The sequence below is a fragment of the Lepidochelys kempii genome, chromosome 16 (genome assembly GCF_965140265.1).
Source record: "Lepidochelys kempii isolate rLepKem1 chromosome 16, rLepKem1.hap2, whole genome shotgun sequence".
NCBI lineage: Eukaryota > Metazoa > Chordata > Testudines > Cheloniidae > Lepidochelys > Lepidochelys kempii.
Genome location: NC_133271.1, coordinates 21,568,090 through 21,591,190, shown reverse-complemented (window position 1 = coordinate 21,591,190; position 23,101 = coordinate 21,568,090).

The following is a 23,101-nucleotide window of genomic DNA, read 5'->3' as shown; positions in this document are numbered from 1 at the left end:
GATTGCGACTTTGCGTTCTGTCACCACCCCCTTAGCCAGGGACTGTCTGAAGAGTGGGAAATTACTTCATCCCCTTTCGTGGAGCAGCTTATCTGCTGAGCTACTCTGGCCAGCAAGTAGAAAGCAGGGCTCCTACTTCTCCATCTCCTCCACATTGGTTGGCAGAGCCGGCACTAGGCATCAGCAGACTAAACAATTGCCTAGGGCCCCGAGCAGCTCAACGGGGCCTCCAAGTCGCTTTTTTAGTATGTGTTGTGGGGAGGAGGGGCAAAAATATACTTGCTTAGGCCTCCAATGGGCTAACACCAGCACTGCTGGTTGGCCTTGGACTGGAGCAGGGGAGTAGGTCGTGCTCTTCTCCCTACAGCTAGTGTTGCAATCTGAGCTGGAGCGGGGAACGGAAGCCTCACTCCCCCTCAATCTCCAGTCCAGCTAAGGGCTGTGACCCTGTAGCTCTGAGGAATTAGCGCAAAGGCCTCAGGCAGCCTCTCCTTGCTGTCACTGACAGAGTGCCCAGAGCTCCTTTCACCAGGGGACCTCAATGAGCTGAGCCAGGGCTGTGAAACCCTCGGCAATAAATGAGCCAAACTTCTTGGAATGGCGACAAATGAAGAAATCGCTCGGCGAATGTTGAAGTTAATGTCACATAAAAGTCAGCCTAGTAACCCTGATTTGTCACGGAGACAGGCAAAGTGCCTAGTCCCTGGCCAGATAATCACTTTCCTTATTAATAAAAATAATAAGTTAGAGTCTTTCTTTCTCCTCACTTTTTAATGGCAGCACACCATATTGTAGCCCAGTGAGATTTACTCTCAGCGTCAGCCATAACTCATCCCCCAAACACCATCTGTCATCTACCTCTCACCCTACCACAATATGTTTTTATGGCTTCTCATGATGGACTGCGAGATAGTGTCATTTATTTCAGCAGAAGTAGGACTGCACCAAAGCACAAGAGAATGAAGCATAGCCCATAACGAGCCCCTTATCTTGTTAATAGTAAGATGATAACACTTTTCATTAAGGCTCTCACAGCACCTTCCAGTCTCTGGAGAGGTCACGTTATCTTGTTAAGGCCGCTGATTTGGAGTCAGAAGATTTGGGTTCTAATCCTGGGTCTACCACAAACTCCCTATGTAACATGGAGCCTGTGCTCCAGCTCCCCATCTGTAAAACAAGGCTAATAATTCTGTTTTGTCTGTTTACTTGTAACCTCCTTAGAGCAGAAACTCTCTCTCACTGTGTGTTTGTACAGCACCTGACACAACAGGTCACAGATCCCCATTGGATCCTTTCAGCAGTACTGTACTAGGTACATAATAATAAATAATAGTCCTTACTGTGAAAGCTAGGAGGAAATGATCTTCCCATTGCAATATAGGTTATAATGGGACAGGGCTGCCAGCAGCAGGGCATTCTCCTAAAGGGATCTTCAACTTTGGGATTTAATCCACCAAGGCAGACGGCCCAGGGCCCATCTCTGTTCTCATAAAACAAAAGAATTATTACTGAAAGCGAATGGCACAACCCCCATCTCTTCTCCGTCTAGGTGGCTGACTGTCCATACATCCCGTGGGCCAAATACAGCTCTCACTCACACCAGGGTGATGCCAGTGAAGTCAGCAGAGATTCTCCACAGGAACACATGGACAGAATTTAGCCCCAGCCACTCACTGTAACCTTACAATCTGCCCTATAGCTGCGCTGCCCCTGGGCAGAGAGCAGACCCCGTTGTAATTCCCAGTCCCAGCCGGTCTAAAATTTTCCATCAGAAAAATCGGGTTTTCGACAAAACCTTTCTTGCAAGCAGCGTCTGCTTTGCCCTTGAACTTCTTGCATTTCCCATGAGAACGCTGAACATTTTCAGTAAATAAATAAATAAATAAAACCCAATGGCCAAAAATATTATGGTTTTAGGAGTTGCAGGTGTTTTGAAAAAAAAAAAGTCAATTTTTTCTGCAGAAAATGTTTAAAAAACTATTTCTGTCAAACTTTTTCGCAGGGGAAATAAATATTTTCTAACCAGCTGGAGTCACAATCCCTCGCCCCCATGTGGAGACAGGGTAAATCAGTCCCTTCACCCATTTTTAAGAAGCCGCTCATTGCCCAGCCAGCCCCCAGCCAGCTGCCATAGCCCCCCAAGGTGGGAGAGCCAGGAGAGCCCTTCGAGGTATGTTGGGCTCAGCCCAGCCCATGACTTACCTCCTATCCCTCAGCCTCACTGAGGACCTAGCACCATAAAGGGTTAATCGGTGACCCCAACTGGGTGCAATGGGGCTTCATTAGAAAAAGTGACCCCAGGTGTGGCGGTGGAGCTGGCAGAGCACGACTTCAATCAAGCTGGGAGCTCGGGAGAGAGAGGGAGACTGTGGGGGGAGGAATAAGGGGAGTTTCCCTCTAGGAAGAGCCTCCGGAAGTCAGGCTGTCTCCCACTGGGAGCAGGATAGGCTTGGGGGGGGAGAAGCCCTGAGTTAGGGCCCAAAAAGAGCAGGGCGATCCACGAAAGGGAAGCAGTAGGGGAATCCTTCTGGGGAAGAAGTGAGATAAGAGAACCGCTGCATAAGCCAAGCAGCAGAGGACTTCGTTGGAACCAGAGAGGGGCAGAAGAACTATGAGTTTGGGCATTTGATTTGGACTTCCAAGTTGCACCTTTTGTTACCCTGGAAGGGGAGTGAACTGTTATACGACTTGGCCGAAGGCCCAAGCCATAGACAACCCTGAGTGGGAGTTGGAAGAAGCTACTGGTTGGGACTGGCCATTATAGCCAAGGAAGTGGCCACCAGGGATTGGGCTGGAGAGGTGAAGTCTCTTGTAATGTTGTTTCCCCGCATGAAGAAGCACCCTAGGGGTGAGGATGTGCACGTATAGGTTGTCACAATCTAGCCCTAAATATATTAAAATACAGCTATTATGTTGCATGAAATCTCCCCACGGTGGATGAATAATTGGCTAATTTGCCATACAAATGTAACTGATTCTTTGGGAGATGTTTACAGTCACATCACTTGAGAGGTTTCATTCTCTACCGCTTCATTGTGCAATTTTAGCGTAACCTGAACACTAGGCTTGCCTCTCCACCGTAAAGGAAGTATCTGTCTTAAATTGCGGCATGTCCCACCCCGCCTAACTCAATTGTAATAAACCATCTGAGCCCAGCAAAAACACTGCTATCTGCACCGAACCAAAACAAACAACCCGCAGAGCAGATGCCGGCAGCTGTCTAGGAAAATCTGCACTAATTGCTGTTTTGTTTGAGAATTCACAGCCTCCATGCCATTTGAATAACTACTAAAGAAGGGCCTTCCCTGTGCAAGCCATTATAGACACTGTCATCAGTTGTATGAAAAAAATAAAAACCCCCACTGCAGCAGGCGTGCAGCAGATGAGCAGACCCTGTGTACTGTAGCAGGAACGCAAGAAACCTACAGGCCTCTGCATCCTATAAAACATTCACTTGAGCAGTGAGCACAAAGCTTGGGGCCTATGAGCCTTAGCATGAGTGAGCTGCCCAGCAGTTACCCTTATGCTCACTGCTCAAGTGAGTGGTTTTCAGGATGTAGGCCTGTGGGTTTCTTGCATTCCTGCTACATAAGCTAGTTCTCAGACTTGAGCAGTTGGCCCATGCAGTCAGCCGTGCTGCTGTGACTACACGGCTATTGTTATCCCAGCTCTGTTTGATCGGGTTAGACCAAAGCCCGCTCAGGAATGCCTGCGTGTGCTGCGCCTGCATCTCCCATCTGCAGTGTAGACATACCCTCCAGTGGGTGATGCCAAAACACAACGAGCCAGATTTTGCCATGCGGGCAATTCTCTTCGAGGTTACTGGGAGAAGAAGATGTGCATTTCTCTGTGTGCTTCTCTCGTCACTGAATGCCACCCAACGGTGGCAGAATTTGGGTATGGGAGTCAAGAGACCCACAGACCTGCTGAGGGATGTTGGGCAAGTCGTTCACTTCTCTGCACTTTTGTTGTCCCATCTGTAAAATGGGGATAGTCTGTTCTTACTTAATTCATGGGGATGCTGACCAAACACTTGGCAGCCTTCAGTCGGAAGCAGAGCTAAGCTTTGCTGCCCAGGCTCCTCTTTAAATGGTTCCAAAGAGAAGATTTGGTACATCTGATAAAGAGCCATTGTGAGACGTGAAGAACTAAAGCTATTGAGCTCTCCCTATTCTTAAAAGTACCAAATTGGAAGTCAGGAGACCTGGATTCTAATCCCGGTCCTTCCGGTTTCTGCTGGGTGACACTGGGCAAGTCCCAGTTTTCTAAAATAGCCCTTAAATCTGAAGACTCTAATTTTGGATGCCCAACTGGACACACTTTGGATATGGCTAGCCCATAACTGCTATTCACTTTTAACATGTGTTAACGAGCATGACGGTAAATCATAATGTAGACAAGGGACAAACGTTTGTTCCTAGTGGTGTTTAACCGTCGGGTGGACTTGTTATTGCTATTATTGTCCTCCCTTGCAGTACTGGAAACCCAAACACAACGGTGTTGTGTAAGCATGTGAAAAGCAGGAAGTGAAACTGACCTGTCTAGTATCATTGTCCAGGCTGAGCTAAAAACCAGCCAGTGAGCCAGGTTTTGATCTTCCTTACTGCATGTGTAGTGCCATTGACTTCATCGGAACTGATCTTGGAGCAGGGTAGGAATGAATGTGTGTGAATCTGGCCCAGTGCAAATGGTGAGATGCAAATCGGAGTTTCAAATCTCTTTCATCTCTAATAAATGATGGAGTTAGTAGCACATATTAGGGCTGGGGGTTTTAATGCATCATCTTGACAGTGTCCCTTTAGAAGTATAAAATGCCAAGAGACCCTGAAAAAATGATGAAGCTTTTCATTTCCCATATTGATTTATGCTCTACAAACAATACTGCACGCTGTCACTTACAATTTCATGCTGTGTTCCTTACACCGCCTTCCCTATGTAACGATATCTGCAGATGGGAGCGAGATTTGGTGCGCTTCGAAAAGAAGGGGTAATATTTATATCTGACAGCCTGTTTTCTTTGGTCAATGTGTCTAAGGATTTAAGTTCACTATTTCATGTCTAGGCTCAGTTCCAGGCCAGCTGAAGTTACAGGGTAAGAAAGAAACTTAAAGACTACAGCAGAAAAATGTTCCAGTCCATGGGCTTTAAGTCTTAACTAGTCAATAAGACATGCCATGGGATACAGAAATAAATTAATTACAGGAATTCCATGATCTCTGTCTAAAGGAGCATGCAAACTTTAATTGGGTCAAATATGAATGTGATTCAGGACTGAGGCACGGAAGAATGTCTGTTACCAATGCAAAACTCAGGTCCAATGTGATCAGCTGCCTGTGAAATGTATCAGTACTGCCCATATGTGCATTACTGGGATTATAATATAGGCATTTCAAAACCATAGCTCGAACAGGGGGATCCTATGGAAGGAAGAAGGAGCTAGGAGAGGAAGCAAAGTTACCAGCACTAGGGTAGCTGTGAAGTGCCAGGGGGAAATGCTCTAGGAGTCAGTGTGATTTAGTGGATTGGGTACCAGACCAGCAATTAAGAAGCCCAAGTCTTAGTCTTGGCTCTGCCAATAAATCTTTGTATGGCAAACCTCATACAAGGGCTTAATTGTCCAGAGGAGTGATCATGTATGGTGACCAGCAGACATTAGGTCTTGTTCTTCCAAGGCTCTTATACATCTAGAGGAATTTCATGTGGTATAGATTGTAGTGCCCTAACTTTAACCCTACCTGTTTAATATCCATTCATGATTTAGGAAGATTAGTCCTGGCTCCAAACGCTGCAGCTTGTGCTGTAACATGATCTGAAATAGCACAGAGGTAATAGCCTGTGGAAAGAGTAATTGTAGATGAATAATATTTTCTTCACATGGTGATTAGAAAAGCAAAGGGGGTTCTAGGGATTTTCGGTCACCTCTACCTAGGTGGTGGTATCATAGAATGGATTATTAGGAATTACACCAAGAACGCTTTGAGGATCAGATATGTTACTTGTCATGACATATGGAATCACAGTCTGCCTTAAACAGAGTGTTTAGTAAAGAAACAGCTACAACTATAGACACAAAGAAACAGGCTTCCACACAGCTTTATTCCCAGTTTTGTCTTCCTTGTCTACCAGGTTCCACACCCGCTCTGGAATGTTGTGCAGTACACAGAGACCCCTAGAGGCTGAATGACACATTACAAGGAAACATGCATAACTTGTAGACAGAAGCAATTATTTATTTGTGAACTGTATGTATCAGCTATCAGTGGCTCCAAGGATTTTATCCCAATTCGCCTCTGATAAGCATAGAGCATAGAATAGAAATGTGTGTGGATTGGGGCATAGTAAAATTCATGAGAGCCCTTAAAATATTATCGAAAGTAAAAATGGGTCTGACAAGAGGATCCTTGTCTACTACCATAGGGCTGTAATTGACCTGGGGCTAGCACCAGTGAGAATTTTGGAGTACAGTACCTTAGGTTAACAAGGCCATAGGAAGTTGGTAGCGAGGACCATTAAGTTGTAAACACTACGGTTTTATTTCCACCCCCCCTCCTCCCCATGCACAAAGATTAAGTGAAAAAACAGCTGAACCTGAAGGCTGCTAAAAAGGCTGTCTACAGCATGCTAACCGTGTACTCTGAAAGGGTCTAATTTGCCTCTTTCCAGCCTTGTCAAAAGGAGCTATTCACTGCCACCACTGAAGAATCTTGTAAAGGGTTGAAGACGTCATCATGTGGACAGTGTTAATGGCTCGTAAAGGTCAGCCAAATAAAAACCATACATACAGTCTGACTGAGGTGCAGATTGGCTGTGCAGATTGCACGTGTAAACAGGCTTAAACTGAGTGACACCTCTGCATTCTCCCTTAAACTGTGAAAGGAGCAGGACTGTGTGGGGGCTACCCTCATGCTAGGGAGCAGCTAGCTTTGCTTTCCAACTAAAGTCAGGCAGCCTGGATTCTCATCCCCGCTCAGTCCACTGCATGACTTTGAGCCAGTCTGTGCACCTCTCGGTGTCTCTCAATAGCTTCATCTTTAAAATGGGGCTAAGGATACTTGCCTCGTGCTGCAAAGGGCTTTGAGACCCACCAATGAAAATCTCCTTGTAACTGTTAAGTATTATTACTTTTTGCTTCAGTGGAACGAGTCCCATGCTTAAAATTAAGATGTGCTGGGGCTTTATTCAGACTTATCACTCACTAAGGTCAGTCCCACCCAACACCTTAAGCCCTGCATTCGCTTATGCACATGCTTAACGTTAAGGGTGTGAGCAGACCCATGGAAGGCGATTAAAGCTAAGCACATGCATAAGTGTTTTCAGGATCAGGGCCTTAATTTTTGGTTTTGTGTCCATCATGTTCAGAAATGATGTGCGCATTCTCAGGTCGAATGTCATAATGTGGAAAAGAAGAGAAGGTAAAATTTCCTTTTCCCTACAGCTCTAACCTTAGTAAATAGGAGGAAAAAACATTTCTGTGCATTTCTGGTTAAATCTAAAAGCAAATTTTAAGGTGCCCACGTTTGAGACCCTTGTGTGTTCACTTTCCAGGAACGTCTGAGCTTTACTGGTGCCGGGACTCATGAAAAGCGAGGGTTGAGCTCAGATATGCCGCAAAAGTGCCATGGATTCTCTTCCCTCAAGGGAAGCCTGATCTACAGCCCATTGCTGTCAGTGCAAGGCTCTCAGGGTGTGTCTGCACGGAAGCTGGGAGCGTGGCTCCCAGCGCAGGGAGACAGAGATACGCTAGCTCTGCTCCCGTTAGCACAGTAAAAGTAGCAATGTGGACTGGCCCTCCAAGTACAAGCCAGGCCGACCCCCTAGGTCCATACTCAGGTGGCTAGCCCGTGCCACAACATCCACACTGCTATTTTGAGCTAGCGTGTGCCTGTCTACAAGGGCTGGGAAGCACGCTCCCAGCTGCAGGGTAGCCAGGCCATTCCTGGCTTCAGTGAGCTTTGCATCAGGCTCTGGACGGCTTATGTAACTAATGCACATGCAGCAGATTGTGAAGATTAGAGTGGCCTGGGCCATTTGCAGTTCAAGTGGCGTTGATTTGTTACGTCAGGTGGATGTGTTACATGAGCTAGTTACCACCCGTCTTTCATTGTACTACTCACAATGCACAGGCCAAACAATCTGCAGGCCAAGAACTACTCACTGCGCCGTTTGTTACTGAATAATAAATAAGCTGGAGACTGTTGTATTCTGTACACAGACAAATCTCAAAATAAAGAAAAAAGCAAAAGTCATTGACTAAAATATTCACTGTGAACTGTTTGCTCAGCTATGGAAGCTGGACTGGGAATCAGGCACCTGGTTTCCCTTCCCACCTCTGCTACCATCCTGCTGGATGACCTTGGGCAAGTCACTTCCCCTCTCCCTTTCTGTCTGACTTGTCTACTTAGACGGTGAGACCTTTGGGGTAGAGACTGTTTCTGATTATATGGATGGAGAGTAGCGGTGGTTAGGAATTCTTCAAAACACTTTTTTTTTTTTTGGTCATTGGAAAATGCCAATTCATTGAAACAAACTTTTCATGGAAACACGTCTTTTTAAATAGAAATTTCATCAGGAAGGTTTCTCAGGAGCAGGTTGAAATTTCTGGTCTGAATCAGGCAGAATAATTCCAGGTAAGTGCCCCCCCCCCCCACTGGACCGTTGACTATTCAGGGGTGGCTCTGTGTGTGTGTGTCTCTCTCTCTCTCACTTTCTCTCATTTTTGTTCCACATCGGAATGAAAACAAATGTCAAGGTCTCAAAATTTGTCACACAACAGAATTCTTGGTTTCTGGCCAGCCCGAGTGTACAGCACCTGGCACAATGGGAATCCAGGCTCAGGTTAGTGTTATAACAACAATGCTAATCATTCTAATTCTAGATAAAGCCTAGTTCTGTGTGAGACAAAGAGGTTTGCAGGGTTTTGTGGACACCTCCTTTTGGTATCACGCCAAAAGCTGAATTGCCCTTTAGACTTTTGCTCCAGTTTGGTGAACAAAATACCCAAACCAAAAGCCAGCCAACAGTGCCAAGTTTTGCCAAGATTTAGGTCCAAAGCATAGGAAACCACTGAGTTTTAAAGTTTCCACCTGAAACTGATAGTGTGGAGGAAGGTAGGCGAGACTGTGGGGCTGACCCATCAAGATGATAAATGTATCTTTAAAATTCTGAAGGTGGATTCCAGCCATGGGAAATATTCTGGGTAAGCAAAGGGGTGTTGCCCAGCTGTGAAATCAACAGCTGGAGCTGCGCACACTGAATTTGCAAAGGATCTGCTTCCAAATTCAGCTGAGAGACATCCAACGCCCTTTGCTTTGGTGAGGTTTTTACCCATCAGCTCTTTCTAATACGTTTACATAATTTAAGCAGATGAAGAAACATATCTTGCTGACCTGCTGATCTCCTGGCAGGCAGTGCACCTCACTTCCTGGCTCAGGGAGCCCAGCTGGGAGATGCATGTAACCCAAATTTACATTTTTAAGTGTGGAACATTATTCATGCCCAGATGGATGTCTCGGTGGGGGCAGCCCTGATTCAGTGGAGAGTGACTGTGGTGGGAAGGTTTTGAAGATTCTCTGAGCTCCGCTCAAGTGACAGGAAGTTGTGCATTTTTTAAATCCTTGCAGATTAAAGGCTGCTTTTTGATTACCCACAGAGAAGCCTCATTGTTTAAAATATTCAAGTCAATTGGCTGCACCGTGGGGGAGAAATGTTTCAGACTCCCTTCTGCACATCCTTTCCCTTCAATAAAAAATGCCAGGGGCAGAAGCCCCAGTAATGCAGAGACCTTTGCCAGAGAGCCCCTTCTGGCGTTAAAATTCCATTTTAACTACAGATGGGCCCACCTCTGTTCTGAATATCCCTGACCCATGAAGCCTGGATCTAGAGCCAAGCTTTGCAGCTGACTCCAGTCTCAGGAACTGGCCCATGCGAAACTCTGGCTCTCCAAATACTCCCTGCACTTTGGGACAGCTCAGGTCTGGAGCCACATTTTGCATCTCATTTTCTGTGCTAGAATTAACCAAAGGGAATAATGGCTGGTGTCACTACTCCTGAAAACCCACAGTAGGAGAGGGAATGTGCTTGTGGTTCCATGCACTATATAACAGGGAGTTTATTATTAACATGAGCATTCCTTGACACAGTCGATGGTTACGCTGAACAAAATAAGGAACCGGCACACCCTCTTTAGTGATCAGTGTAAAACTCAGGGGTCTGATTCTCTGTCTTAGCAGCTGTATAGCTCCACTGACTTCCATCAAATGACTCCTGATTAACGCCACTGGGAGTCAGATCAGAATCAGATGCACAGTTCCCCTCAGCCTTGGTTCAGAATCATAAACCACAAGTTTCCTCATCTGGTGTCCAAACCGAGGGATGAACTTCCTGCAGCCAAGTCAATATATCTGCATTAATTTATAAGAGGTCCCCAACAAAAATGTCCCTGGGTGTATGTCAGTTTTAAGAGAATGCTGCACAGCTGTGGGAGTGAGTGAAAGGACCCTTTAGCTATGAGCCTCCTGGAGTACAGTACCGGCTCTCCTGCTCCAAAAAGCACAGGCCCCTACCACTTGAGCTGAAGGAGAATCTCTATTAGCAGGATAGGGCCTCTGATACACAGTTGAGCAGTTCTAACTCCATCCAGCAGAGGGCAGTGGTGCACTTATAAACAGATTGGTACAGCAAGAGTTGAATTGGTTGAAAATTTTCCATCCAAAACTTTCTTTTAGATGGGAAATAGCTTTTTAGTCAAAACACACCTTTTTGTGGGAAACGTCTGGGTTTGATTACTTTTTTTCATAAAACAACCAAAAAAAACCCAAACCAGAGATGTGGGGTTTGGCTGAAATTTTTCAGATTTTGGGAATGATGGTGATGGGGTGATGGTGATGGGGTTATGAAAAACCAAAAAATTCTAAGAAAAATGTCATTTTTGCCTACTTTTTTTTGCGGGGGGGACCTCAACATTTCCCATTCAGTACTAAGTGGGAGGCATACTCAAGGGAGAAAAAATAGTTTTTCACATTGGGGATAGGTTTGCAATAGAGCCGCAGTGTGCATACAAGAGAGGAATTTTACCTTACACCTGAGATTTCTTGTGATCTCCTTCCTTGTTGCAACAGTGAGACCCCATAAATAATAGTTTGGGACTCAAGTAATGCCTGGACTTAACTGTAAGCTTTGATCCTTCAGCTCGATCCCAACTGCTGATGCAGCCTCTGCATTTGTAAGATGGTGAGTGTGACATCCTGACACCCCAATCTTCACCACTGGCATGTAATTAGGATATGTTTTGCACAAAGGATGCCTTGTGAGGTATCATTCTAAAAGGCTTGATCTGCTAGACAGTCATATCTCATTGGATTGTATGTGCTACCGTCGTCTGTGAAGTTATGAAGTTTGGCTACGTATGTGCAACTGAAACCTGTTGTGAGGGTGAAAACACCCACAAGCAGCCTTGCAGGTACAACAGTAAAAAGGCCAAACAATGTGAATGGCTCACTGAGGAAGTGCACACAAGCACAAGGATTACCCCAGGAACTGTGAACAATAGAAACCTCTCCGAGATAGCACTACACCCTGGGAACTGTTGGACCCAGGTCACAGCAAAAGAGAGGTCACAGCAAAAGAGCTTTCCAGCAAGTGGGAAGAAGATACAAAAGGGGGAAATGACATCATGTGGGCACCTCATTCTCCCTACAACAACACACCTGGAAACACCTGAGGAACAAGGACTGAACGGAAGAAAGTGATGGTCCCAGGCTAAAGGGATTTCTAGACTGTGTATGAAAACTTGGGAAACCCAAGCTGCAAAGCCAAGGCAGCCAGTGCCTTAAGAATCTGCCAGCCTGTTTATCACTCAGGGTGAGAATTTGCTAATTCATATCCTACCTATCTAGTGTGTTAAGCTCAGTTTGCAGTTTTGTTTATTTACTAGGTAATCTGCTTTGATCTGTTTGCTAACACTTATAATTCCTTAAAATCTATCCTCTTGTAGTTTATAAACTTATGTTTTAATCCCAACCAGTGTGCGTTTGACTAAGGTGTCTGGGGAAAATCTCAGCATGGTTACCACAAGTGTGCATGGTCCTCGTCACATTGAGGGAGAGGTGGACCGGGTGTTAAACCCACATACTGGCCAGATTTGACCGGGGCAGGACGGTACTGCTCTGGGGTCCTAGCCTGGGAGACTGGTGGTTAGAGAGCCTACATGTAACTGCAGCTGGGTGTGTCCCTACCTGTGTGAATGCTGGTGAAAGTGCAAGATTGGAGGGCTTTGCAACTTGTCACAGCAGCACAGTGTGAGAGGGAGCCCAAGCTGGTGGGTCAGAGGGCTCAGTGGTACCACAGCTCCAGGCGGCACGCCGGGGGGATTCCAACACAGGTAGCATGAGTTTTTACATAGGGGTCTCACTGGCAGATGACATTATCCCAATAACAAACACAAACACAGTGAAATCCCCCGTTCGCTAAAGAAAAGCCAGGAAAGAAAGCTGATTTCACGAGAGGGTGGAGAGCGAGATTTTACACCCATTTTTCTTTGTACCTATCGACTCGCTTGTTCATGCAAAAAAGGTATGGAGAAGATGTGGGATTTTACTGCATCATTATTTCAAAGTTATTTATTTATTTTCTGCAATCAAGTTGTTATGCTAAGATGGTAACAGGGAGAATTGCACAAAGTTTCTTGTATGAGAACTTCCCCAGAGGACTGCAGAGCAGACACAAATGTGGTGAGAGTGAAACAGACACAATTCATGAAACTGGTGAATCAGTATCATTAACCTCTGGAGAAACAGACCCCACAACATGCATGCTTTATTTGGAAAATATTCTTCAAGGAGTAACCCAGGAACATAGAGTACATCAGCCGCAAACAGTGACTCAGGAACTCCAAAGACTGAGGCTTTCCCAGACACTAAGCCACCCCCGAAAGAGGAGCTTTCCCATCCCACTGCTGTCTCTCAGCCGCAGGCTTTGAAACATCAATCACTGTGCAATCAAAGCCACCGCAACCATCCACCCTACTGATGCAGTTGGCAAGCATTAGAGATCCGTTCTCTCCTGCGCTGTGCAGGGGGGCATCTGGGAGCCAATTTCAGCTCCCAGATTTTTGAGATCTATCTCTGACGCAACTTAGAGCAGCTGCCGAGTGGTTCCAAGTTGTCCCAGCAGCCCAGAGTTCTCTGTGGACCCCAAAGCAATGGAGGATTGTGCTAGCAGAGGTCTGCTCTGCCAGGGCCCCAACGTGCCCGTATACCAGGAAGTCAGTCGGGGGCGGGGGGGCGGGCACAGATTCAGCAGTGCTTGCTCTGGCAAGGAATTCCCATCCAACGAGGTTGCTGGTTATTTGAAGCCAGATTCTGGACCTTTGTGCCATCTCAATAGTGCAACAGGGCCTTAACTATGTGGTTAATCTACTTGCATTACTGGCCTTTCTCTGTCTGTGGTCAGGCAACCTGGAGAGGACACACAAAGGCCAGCTACAAGGAAAAGTTGCCGAGAGGGCTTCACTGAGGCGGGGGGGTGATGTTGTGATTTTCGCAATGACCTGAATTGCTGGGTAGTGGCTGTGATATTTCTGGCCATAGCAGGAATTGTTAGGCCCTTGTCTGGACTCTTTCATTCTCCATGGTAGACACCCAGGCCATATGGTTTATAACACTATGCGGCTGTAGGAAGCCCGAGGTTTGGGCTGGATCAGAGCAAATTCGGGGCATCACACCAGTCTTTTGGATTTCAGAATCACATCAGTTTCCAGGGATGGGGCGTTGGTTTGTTGTTACCAGCAGCCTCCCTCCTGCAACCAAAAAGCAAAAGGGTCTGAGATCTGAGGGCCTTCCCTAGCCCCCACTTCCCCCAGTTTTCATTTTAACCATCCCCAGGTAACTGGAGGGAGAAAGTGGTTTGTGTTTGTTTTCTTCAGGAGACAGTAGGAAAAGTGCAACCAAGTCCACTGTTCTGTAGTGCAACCCGTCCAGGAAAGATGTGGTCAGCTGAGCTAACAATCCCTCCCCTGTTATCTCTGCCCACCTGTCAGCCAAGCAATCGCCAGATCTCCCCACTCTTCTCACGGCTCCTGGAATCGGGAGGTCGACTGGAACGTATGGACAGACATGCACCAGGGCGGGGGAAGGAGTATTGAGTCTCGCTGCTTTGGGTCCTGAAGAGGCGGGAGAGGGGGAAGCCATCCCAGCTGGGGAATCCCTGCTCTCAGCAGCCTGGAAGTGCAATAGGAAGGGGATGTCAGCCCTCCCCTCATTTATCTGTGCTGACAGATGTCAGAAGCGGTTAACGTGCTGCTGTCTGACACAGAGCAGGTCCTGCAGGATCCTCTTCACTTAGCACAGCTGGGCTCAGCCGCTGTGATCAAACTCCAGGTTTTAGTTTCTTTCGGGTGCTGTTGAAAGAGGCTGGACACACGGCCCTGAAGAGACTGAGGCCATCACATTGCATGGAGAGCTGCCGTGTGACCTTCCCTCAGCCCACCTCAGCAACATGCCTCCACCCTGACCTGGACAGATGGCCCGGACTTTGGGATGAGGGGCTAGTTCGGTCTTTGAGATGGGGGGATGGTCTCGTAGCTGAGGCACTGGGTAGGGACTCAGGAGATCTGGGTTGGATGCCTGGCTCGTAGGTCGTGCTCACGGGCTTAGGGTCAAACTGATGGCTGGATGTGAGGCTAGGAAGGAATGTTCCCCCAGGTCAGATTGGCAGAAACCTTGGGGGTTTTGTTTTTTACCTTTCTCTGCAGCATGGGGCATGATCTCCTGCTGGGATCATCTGGGCATAATTCACTTAATCAGTTCTCTGCCACTGCAGGGGCCTCTAGCATTGGTGCACCTCGGTGTCTCCTGGTCTCTGCCTGGGGCATACGGTTTAGTTAGACCAAAACATTTCAGCCCTTTGGAGACTAAAGTCTTTGGGCTTAATATAGGGGTATCTGGGTGAAAATTCATGGCCTGTGATATACAGGAGGTCAGACTAGGTGAGCTAATGATCCCTTCCGGCCTTAAACTCTATGAAACTCCTGGTGTGACCTTGGGCGAGTCTGCCTCAGTTCCCCAGCTACAAAACGGGGATGACAATACTTCCTTTGCCCCATCTAAGTCAGATTCTAAGCACTCCACAGCATGGACCTTACTACGTGAGTGTACCGCACCGAGCACAATGGGACCCTGGTCTTGGCGCCTCTAGGTGTTACCGTGATACAAAGAATAGTGAGTCTCCATGACCCATCTGCCTCGCTGCGATCGCCAGGCAGCCATAGCTGTGATGTGAACTTCAGCAGAACAGAAACCGCACTGAGGTCACTGAATCCTCCCCCGCAAAGTGCAGGTGGAGAACTTCAAGTTACTGTCATGGATGACCAAGAGGAGAAATAATCCTCTATCCCATTTCTGCACAGCCCAATCTCTGTCGCAGCTTTTAGGCTAGGATCTTTTATTTCTCTTCTAGCAACAAGGCCCAGGAACACCCAAGTGTCCACCTCCCTTTGGTAAGAGACCAATCCTGCCTTCTAACCTTTGCAGGCAGTGAGCAATGCAGAGTGGGCTGGCTCTCACAGAGCCCTTGTGTTTATTGCCCACTGTTTTTTTTTGTTGAGGACAATCCCCCAGGGGCCTACGCCCGGTCAGCTCTGCCAGCACCATGCTCCCATTTTAAACAGGCAAGCGAACAGCGAGAGAGAATCAGGATGGGCTGAGGGAAAACCGCTGTAAGCGTTAATCTACTGAGAAATCTTCATTTATTAGAACTGACTGTACTGGGGTCTATTACTACTGCACAGCAGGGAAGTTGGAGGGATGGCAGGGAGAGCTGCTCATGGACAAAGAGCGATGAGGTGTTAGTGGAAGAACATCTTTATTTGCAGACAGCTGGGCCCTGGCAGATGTTCGGCACAAGGGAAACACCGGATAGGGATGGTAAGGGGCAGGCAGACACTGTGGTTGCGTGAAGGTTACAGCTACGGGGAAATGTTCTTCCTGGGAATGTTGTGTGAAGATTCATGAATCCTCTTTTGACCTCTGCAGCTCTGCTGATATTCAGCAAAGTGAAAAAACTGGCTCTGATACAGAAGAGGAAAAAAGAAGAGAAAGGCACTCACAGAGAGAAAGTGGGGCAGGGGAGGAGGGGATGTTTCTCTTGCATTTGCCATAAATAGCTCCATGCCCAGCTTTAATGAATAAGAGAGGCGGAAAAATAAAGACCATGGGTTATTCCAGTTCTAATGGGGCTCCTCTTACAGCCCTGGTGACTGGGCCAACAGTCTGGGACTGGATCTTCCCAATGGGACAGGAATTGACTCCGGCACAGGAAATGCTGAAAGACTTTCCCAGATTGCCAGAGCTGAGCTAACCCTAAAGAAAAGGATGGGGGTTGGGACCCCTTGGTTGAGAATCTATCGCTCTTCTGTCTTGCTGCCTTTGTCATTAAAAGCCCCCGGGAGATAATGATATCAACAGCTCTTCCCTACAAACAGCTTTGCTGTTAGCCCTCAATGGGCATTTCCAGGAGCTGATGCCCCTTACCTGTTTGCCATTAGTCTTTGTCCCGATGTAAGCCCCTTAAGGCAAGGACAGTCTTCTTGTTCTGTGTTTGTACAGCTCCTAGCACAATATGCCCATGAGTGATATGATACAATAATAATAATAACTAGAGCAGAACCTCAGTTTTATGAACACCAATCTTACACATGACAAGTTCCCCGATGGAAAAACGATATCATATAACCAAACTGAGGTTGGTGAAGAACAAGCTGACATCCCTATACATTCTGATGCCTTCAACTCACTGGAAGTCTCTTTGCCATGGTTGGAAGGACAAGAAGAAACTGATTCAGTGCTCCATGCTTCAATTTATGCACCATACACACTATAATTTTGAGATGTTCAATTTTATGAGCTCCTCACTCCCTAACTAATTTGTAACATGGGGGTTCTACTGTGTTATAAATCGGAGGCCATATGCAGATGTTGCTAATGCCATTCAAGTTTAATAATCACATTGCACGGGGATAAGGGGCTCTCTTAGCTCTGCTTTTCAGGGTCAGGCTCTGAATATGATGCAGCTAAATTCATTTCACCGTAGCTATTGTTCTGGGCTGCCCCAAATTACTAAAGCTTTCTTTAATAAAAGCAAGCAATTGGCATAATTATAGACTTCATGTCCATTGTTTAATAACATATTTTGGAATCTGCAGCCATTGCTAAAAACAATTCCTTTTCTGGACAGAAAAAAAAAAGCCCAGGAAATATCAAGCTGAGTTCCAGAAGCCCTTGAGCAAATTCAGACTGCAGAAGATAATCACACATTTTCGAATGCCTTTCACCATCGTGAAGGATCACAAAGCACTTTATAAGCTATGGCCCCAATCTTGCAACCACGTACACATGGGTTTAGTTCCCTTGAGTTCAGAGTAAATGCTCACATGCAGACAGTTATATGTGTGTAGAAGTATTTGCAGGATTGGGATCCTGTTTAAATATCACTGAAATGCAGCCGTCTCTGGGGTAATATGGAATAGGCTGTTTATCAGTGCACAGCAACATTCCAACAGTTTTAGATAGGAAGTGAAGAAGAAAATGTGTCCATCTGAAAAAACTGAATGAAATTACCCAAACCCCAATATGGCCAGAACTCAGGAGTTAACGTTCTTACAAAAAAATGTCCAGGATCTACACCGATTGACTATAATTATTATTTGTATTACAGTATTGCCTATATGCTCCAATATATTAGGCTTTGCGCACACACATAGTACAAGACACTCCTTGCCCGGAAGAGCTTATAATCTAAATAGGCAAGCTAGAAAAAGGTGGGAGGGGAACCTGAGGCACAGAAGTGCAATACCTTGCCCAAGGTCACGTAGCAGGTCAGTGGCAGATCCAGAAATAAAACCCAGCTCTCCTGAATCCCAGCCCAGTGCTCAAGCAGCTAGATCAAGCCACTTCCAGTTTGGGTTTCATGTCTCATCTGAACAATTCTGCTGCTTCTTTCATGGGGAGAAAACTCCGCCCACACTGATGTCAGCAGAACTTCACCGTACCATACACCCCGCTGCATGGCACTAAAGCCTGCCTAGCCTGTTCCTTTTGGCATTTGGTTTTCTTTCCTGTTTCATAGTTGATCTCCCTCCCTATGGCTGGGGGGTTACGGGCTCCATTAGTACTTTTCAAAAGGCTGTTACTCCAAAGACACTCTACAGTAGTTTCCACACCCCCACACCAAACACTCGGTACATTTCCCATGGTGATTAATCTATTGTCACGTCTGACAATTTCACTGCCCTTGTTCTTTCCCTCCACTCTAAGTAACAAGAACAAAATTGACATAGCTTTGAACTCTGCACTCTGGCAACTCCCTCGATGCAGTCTGAGCTCTTTGAACTAGCCTCGTTGCTCCGTCTTTCCCTAGGAAAAACTCTTATCCCTTACCTCTCCCCTCCCTTGTAACTTTAGGCTTCGTACAGCCCCTGTTTCAGATGACGCTCCAAGATGCCAGACCTCTAACCAATACATTCTAGTATTTTGAGGCAGCTTCTCTGCTGCAAATTATTGCAGAGGTTCCCATTCATAGTCTCGAGCCAAGGTTTCCACTAATTACTCTTCATCAGTTCCATTCATCAAGCAGTATTTTCAGATGGTTTAACCCCTGTCAACTAAAGCCCAAATCTTTGGCATGTTCCTGGTTTTTCCACAGGAAACCCCGCTGAATAGGGCTGACAAAAACATTAGCCCTTTAAGATCCTAAGTGATGCCCAACTTGGTGCCAAACCCCTGACCCCAAAGTGTAGCCAAAGGGGGGGAGCGATTGGGTGGTTTTGTAAAACCAGCGGGTTGCTCCGATGTAGAGCTTGTTTTACACCAAAACTCAGGGCCAAATCCTCAGCTGGTGCAAGTTAGCCTTCGACTTCCACCAGCTCATCTGGCCCCTCAGATTTGAAAAGAGGGCAAGAGACGGTGCCCATTTGGACTGAGAGGTCTGTTTTCGGCCAGGCTCCAAGCTGGAACTCCTGGCATGTTGCACTGGTGCTTGATATGTGGCTATTTTTTAAAAAAAGCAGCTTGTGATGGTTCTAGCCAGCAAGGAATTCTGGCTCCACTCTGCCCGACGGGCATTCAGGCAGGCTATGACAGCAGTGCTCCCAGGCCCTGTGTGTTATATAGGAGCACAGAGCTCGATCTTCTAGATGCAGGAGACTTTGGTTTTTCCCCCTCTGTAGAGATCAGTAAGATACAGCTCAAGCCAGAAAAGTAATAAAGACAAAGCCCATCTGGTCAGCTCCCTTTTCCTGATTCACAAAGTTAAATAAAACGCCAGGACTTTTTTTAAACAGCCAGTAGGTTCTTCATATTTTCCCACTTACATCATCCAACATGGTTTGAATCTACAGCGACTGGTAAACTCTCAAAGGCATAATTGCAGTAGTCTTAGCAAAAATGAAATCATATGGTGTTCCCAAGCTTCTCCTCCCCCGCCCCCCTTTTCTTTTATTATGTTTCTTGTGCAGCTTCCAGATGTTTCCTGGAAAAAAAGAAAAAACAACCCACATTGCCAGGGTTTGTGGAGTGGAAAGGGCCGCGTGGCAGCAGGGTCCCTGGGCCGGAGGGCGGTGGCGAGAGGAGAACACTCTGAAAGCACTGGGTAGAATCAAAATCCCTGCTCCATTGTCCACATTCGGACAGGCTCCCAGTGACTTCAGTGGGATTTCTATCTGAGTACAAACAGAGTCAGGAGCTAAAGATGCAGCTTCCTAACTGAACCATCTTTCTGCCCCTCTAGCAAGCCTAGGGCTCGATGGCCCCTCCATCAAAAGTAATGGCTTCCCTGACTTGGGATGGCTTGTCATGGCCCTTTAGGGGCTACAGGTCCGCATAGATCATTACAGGGAGTGTGCTGTGGCCCCTATACAGAGCTAGTTATGCTAGGTTGACACCAGTTGAGGATTCCTCCATTCCAGGGGAGATCCTCAGCTGCTCATTTAGAGCAAATGTAAGGTCCCTTTGCACCACTCTGGACCTTGGCAAGTGGCAGGACCCATCCTGCAGTCAGAACTCAGGGACATCAGTGTGGATCCAGAATAACTGCTTTGGCGCTGATGGGCTTACTCCAGATTTACAGGAGCATAGTTCAGAGCAGTGTCTTGGGAATACACACAAAGAAGAAGCATTCTCTCCACTACCACCAACACCAAATATACATTCAGTGGTGGGTGAGGGCCGTTTCCAGTGCTTTATTTCAGCCTGCTGCCGAATGTGCCTCTGAGTCAGCTTGGGCTGGACTGACACCCATTCTGGTGCCACTGCAGCCTTGGAAAAAAAAAATCTCCCTGTAAAACAGACTCTTTCATCCAACTTTCCATGAGTCACAGCTTTTCCATGTGCCCTGCGTCCCCTGGGCTCGCCTGACACTGCATGTTTCCAGGATGAAATGAAGCACCCACAGGAGGAAGCGGCCCGTCCTTTGCCAACGGCAATATTCTGTGGTGGACGTGAAGTGCAAAGAGGAAAGTGGGGATGCGATATGATGGATGCCCCAAGGGGCGGAGGCCAAAGAGGGGGATCCATGTGTGATTTCTGTTATCGGACCATCAGCACCAGGCTCGGGGAAGCTCCAGTGATGGTGGCTGTCAGCATGTGTCTTTGGTTCCATACCCCATTCTGTAGCATACACCCAGGGCTTCTCTCACCCAGTCACCCTACAGCACACGCTCCCCCCCCCCCCCCCCCCGACAGGAGTACCTGCCATTTCCTGCATACAAGCCCTTCACTCCCAGCCATTCCTAGGGGAAGAAATCCTTCTAATACACACCCCCCACGGCCCCCTTGAAATGGCAAGATCCCTGACCACCCTTCCCTCAGATTCTAACAGTAGCCCTAAAGGCTAATGTACCCGACCCGCGACGTTTGGCCAACCACCAAGGATCAGAATTCATCTCCCCTCTAAATAATTATGAGATTGGTTTAACAATCACAATATTTTTTTAAAATTAATCAATCAATGTTGGGTTCTTTTTTATTTGTCTCGGCCTTTAGGTCACACTCAGGTCAAGTTTCCAAGTTTTGTACAACCACAACGGCTAGACACTTACTTTATTTTAAAAAATAAAAAAGTTGAATGTCTCCTGTAATCAAATTACTCCAGGAGGTGGGGATTTATGGGAAATGCCAACCACCACCAGAGTTGAGCACAACCCCATGAGGTTACCAAGCCCTACCATGCTCAGATACGCTAGGCGAGCTACTGCTAGCTACCTGAGATGGCTGACCCCTCAGTGTCCCACACTGGAGTCCCAACTGCACAGCCCCAGGGAATCTCACCCTACCTCTAAATTCCTGTCTTCATGGACATTTGGTGCTATGCCTCCCTGCACATTCAGCCAAGCCTCTCCTTAGCATCTGCCATCTTGTTTTAAAAAAATAAATAAAAAGCACCTCTCTGCTAAATGACTCAGAGCTGCCTCTTGGGATGGAAACCATTTCTGTGCAGCTCCGTTTCATAGTGTATCCAGGCTCGGAAGAGCCTCTTGCTATGAATACCCAGATCGCTGGTGTGAGAAAAAGTTTGTCCTTTAAAGAAGCTCTGTTTGGAAAGTTGACTTTATGCACTTTACCACAGGGGGTTGTTGAGTTTGTGCATGGCCATCACACCAGTAGACCTTACTTTGCATTTAGTAAAGGGAGGCACAGGCATGTGGAGGCTGAATATAGGGTGTACTTGGTGGGACTTGCTTGCTGTGTACTGCACAAGAAGTCCGCCAATTTGTTCCAGAGGCAGCTGCCATTTTGTGATCAGATTCAGCTTCCCATGAAAATAGCACATATAGTAAGCCATGCTCAAGCCAGAAAGGGGAAACCAGAGAACACATGGGGTTCAAATTTGCTCACATGATGGGACAGGCTCCACTCTCAGATTCATCAGTGTTCTTTCATACTCCAGATACTCTCAGTTATCCTGGTGTGAATCCAGAGTAACTGCATAGCCCCCAGTGGAGTCAGTCCAGACTTTTGCCAGAATTTGCCCTTATGGACCCAATTTTCCTCTCAGTCTAGTTTTATCCCAGTGTCACTCCATTTACACCAGTGCAAGTAAGAGGTGAATCAGGCTCTCTATCTTTAATCTGAAATGGTTCTGGCACTTCACTGGGAATAAAGGCATGCCTTCCCGACAGCAATGCAGCGCTTTAGACATCCAGTGAGTGGATCACCCTGTGGAGTCAGGAACTGACTGAGCCTCGAAAGGAATTCCCTGCTTTTCTGGGAAAAGCTAAGGCAGAAGCTGAGCCCAAGGACTGCACAGGGGAAAGCCATTTGGCATGGGGAGATGTTTCCTCTGAATAGTGACATTGGCTTGTTGGCTAGGCTTGCACGGTGCTGTTGAGCACTGACATGGATGTTTGACAGCCACAGGATTACGGTTTATATGGCTACAAACCCATGCTTGGAACCATGTAACTAAATCGGGTAATGTCATCATGGACGAATATAGCAGGCAGACCTGGCCTGAGATACGTGCAGACAGCAGTGAAAGAAAGAGGAGGATTTTTGTAAAAAGAGCCATCAAATAGGCCAGCATCGCTACCACTTAGGGAAAAAGGAGTATGCAGAGCAGGCTGGTGAGGAGGCAGGGAAGATCCTGGAGACAGAACACTATCCTAGGTCTGAATCTACTCTTGTTTACCTTGGGGTTACTCCTGGATTCTGAGTCAGACTCACAACCTAAGCCTCTTGGCTGGGATGAAAAAGTGGTGGGGGTGATAGGCCCTTGAATGGAGTCCTGTCCGGAGAGATGCTGTCTGCATGGCACGGTCTCAAAGTCAATGCTAGTGAAACAGGGCAATGGGGAGATCTTCCAAGGGGTGAGCAATGAGATGTCATAGATCTCTCCAGGATGAACTTCAAAACCCTTTTCAGCTATGAGAGCCTCAAACACCCTTTTCCACAACCACCAGGGGTTCCATTTAGTGTCAGAGCAGGATAACAATTTAAATCATGCCCCTGTAAATTCCATCATTTTGCCTCCATGAGATAGTTGCTCAGAGGTGCATAGGTCTCCCGATCCACAATTACTTCCCTTCCCTGTTATCTGCCTTACCTCCAGGAGC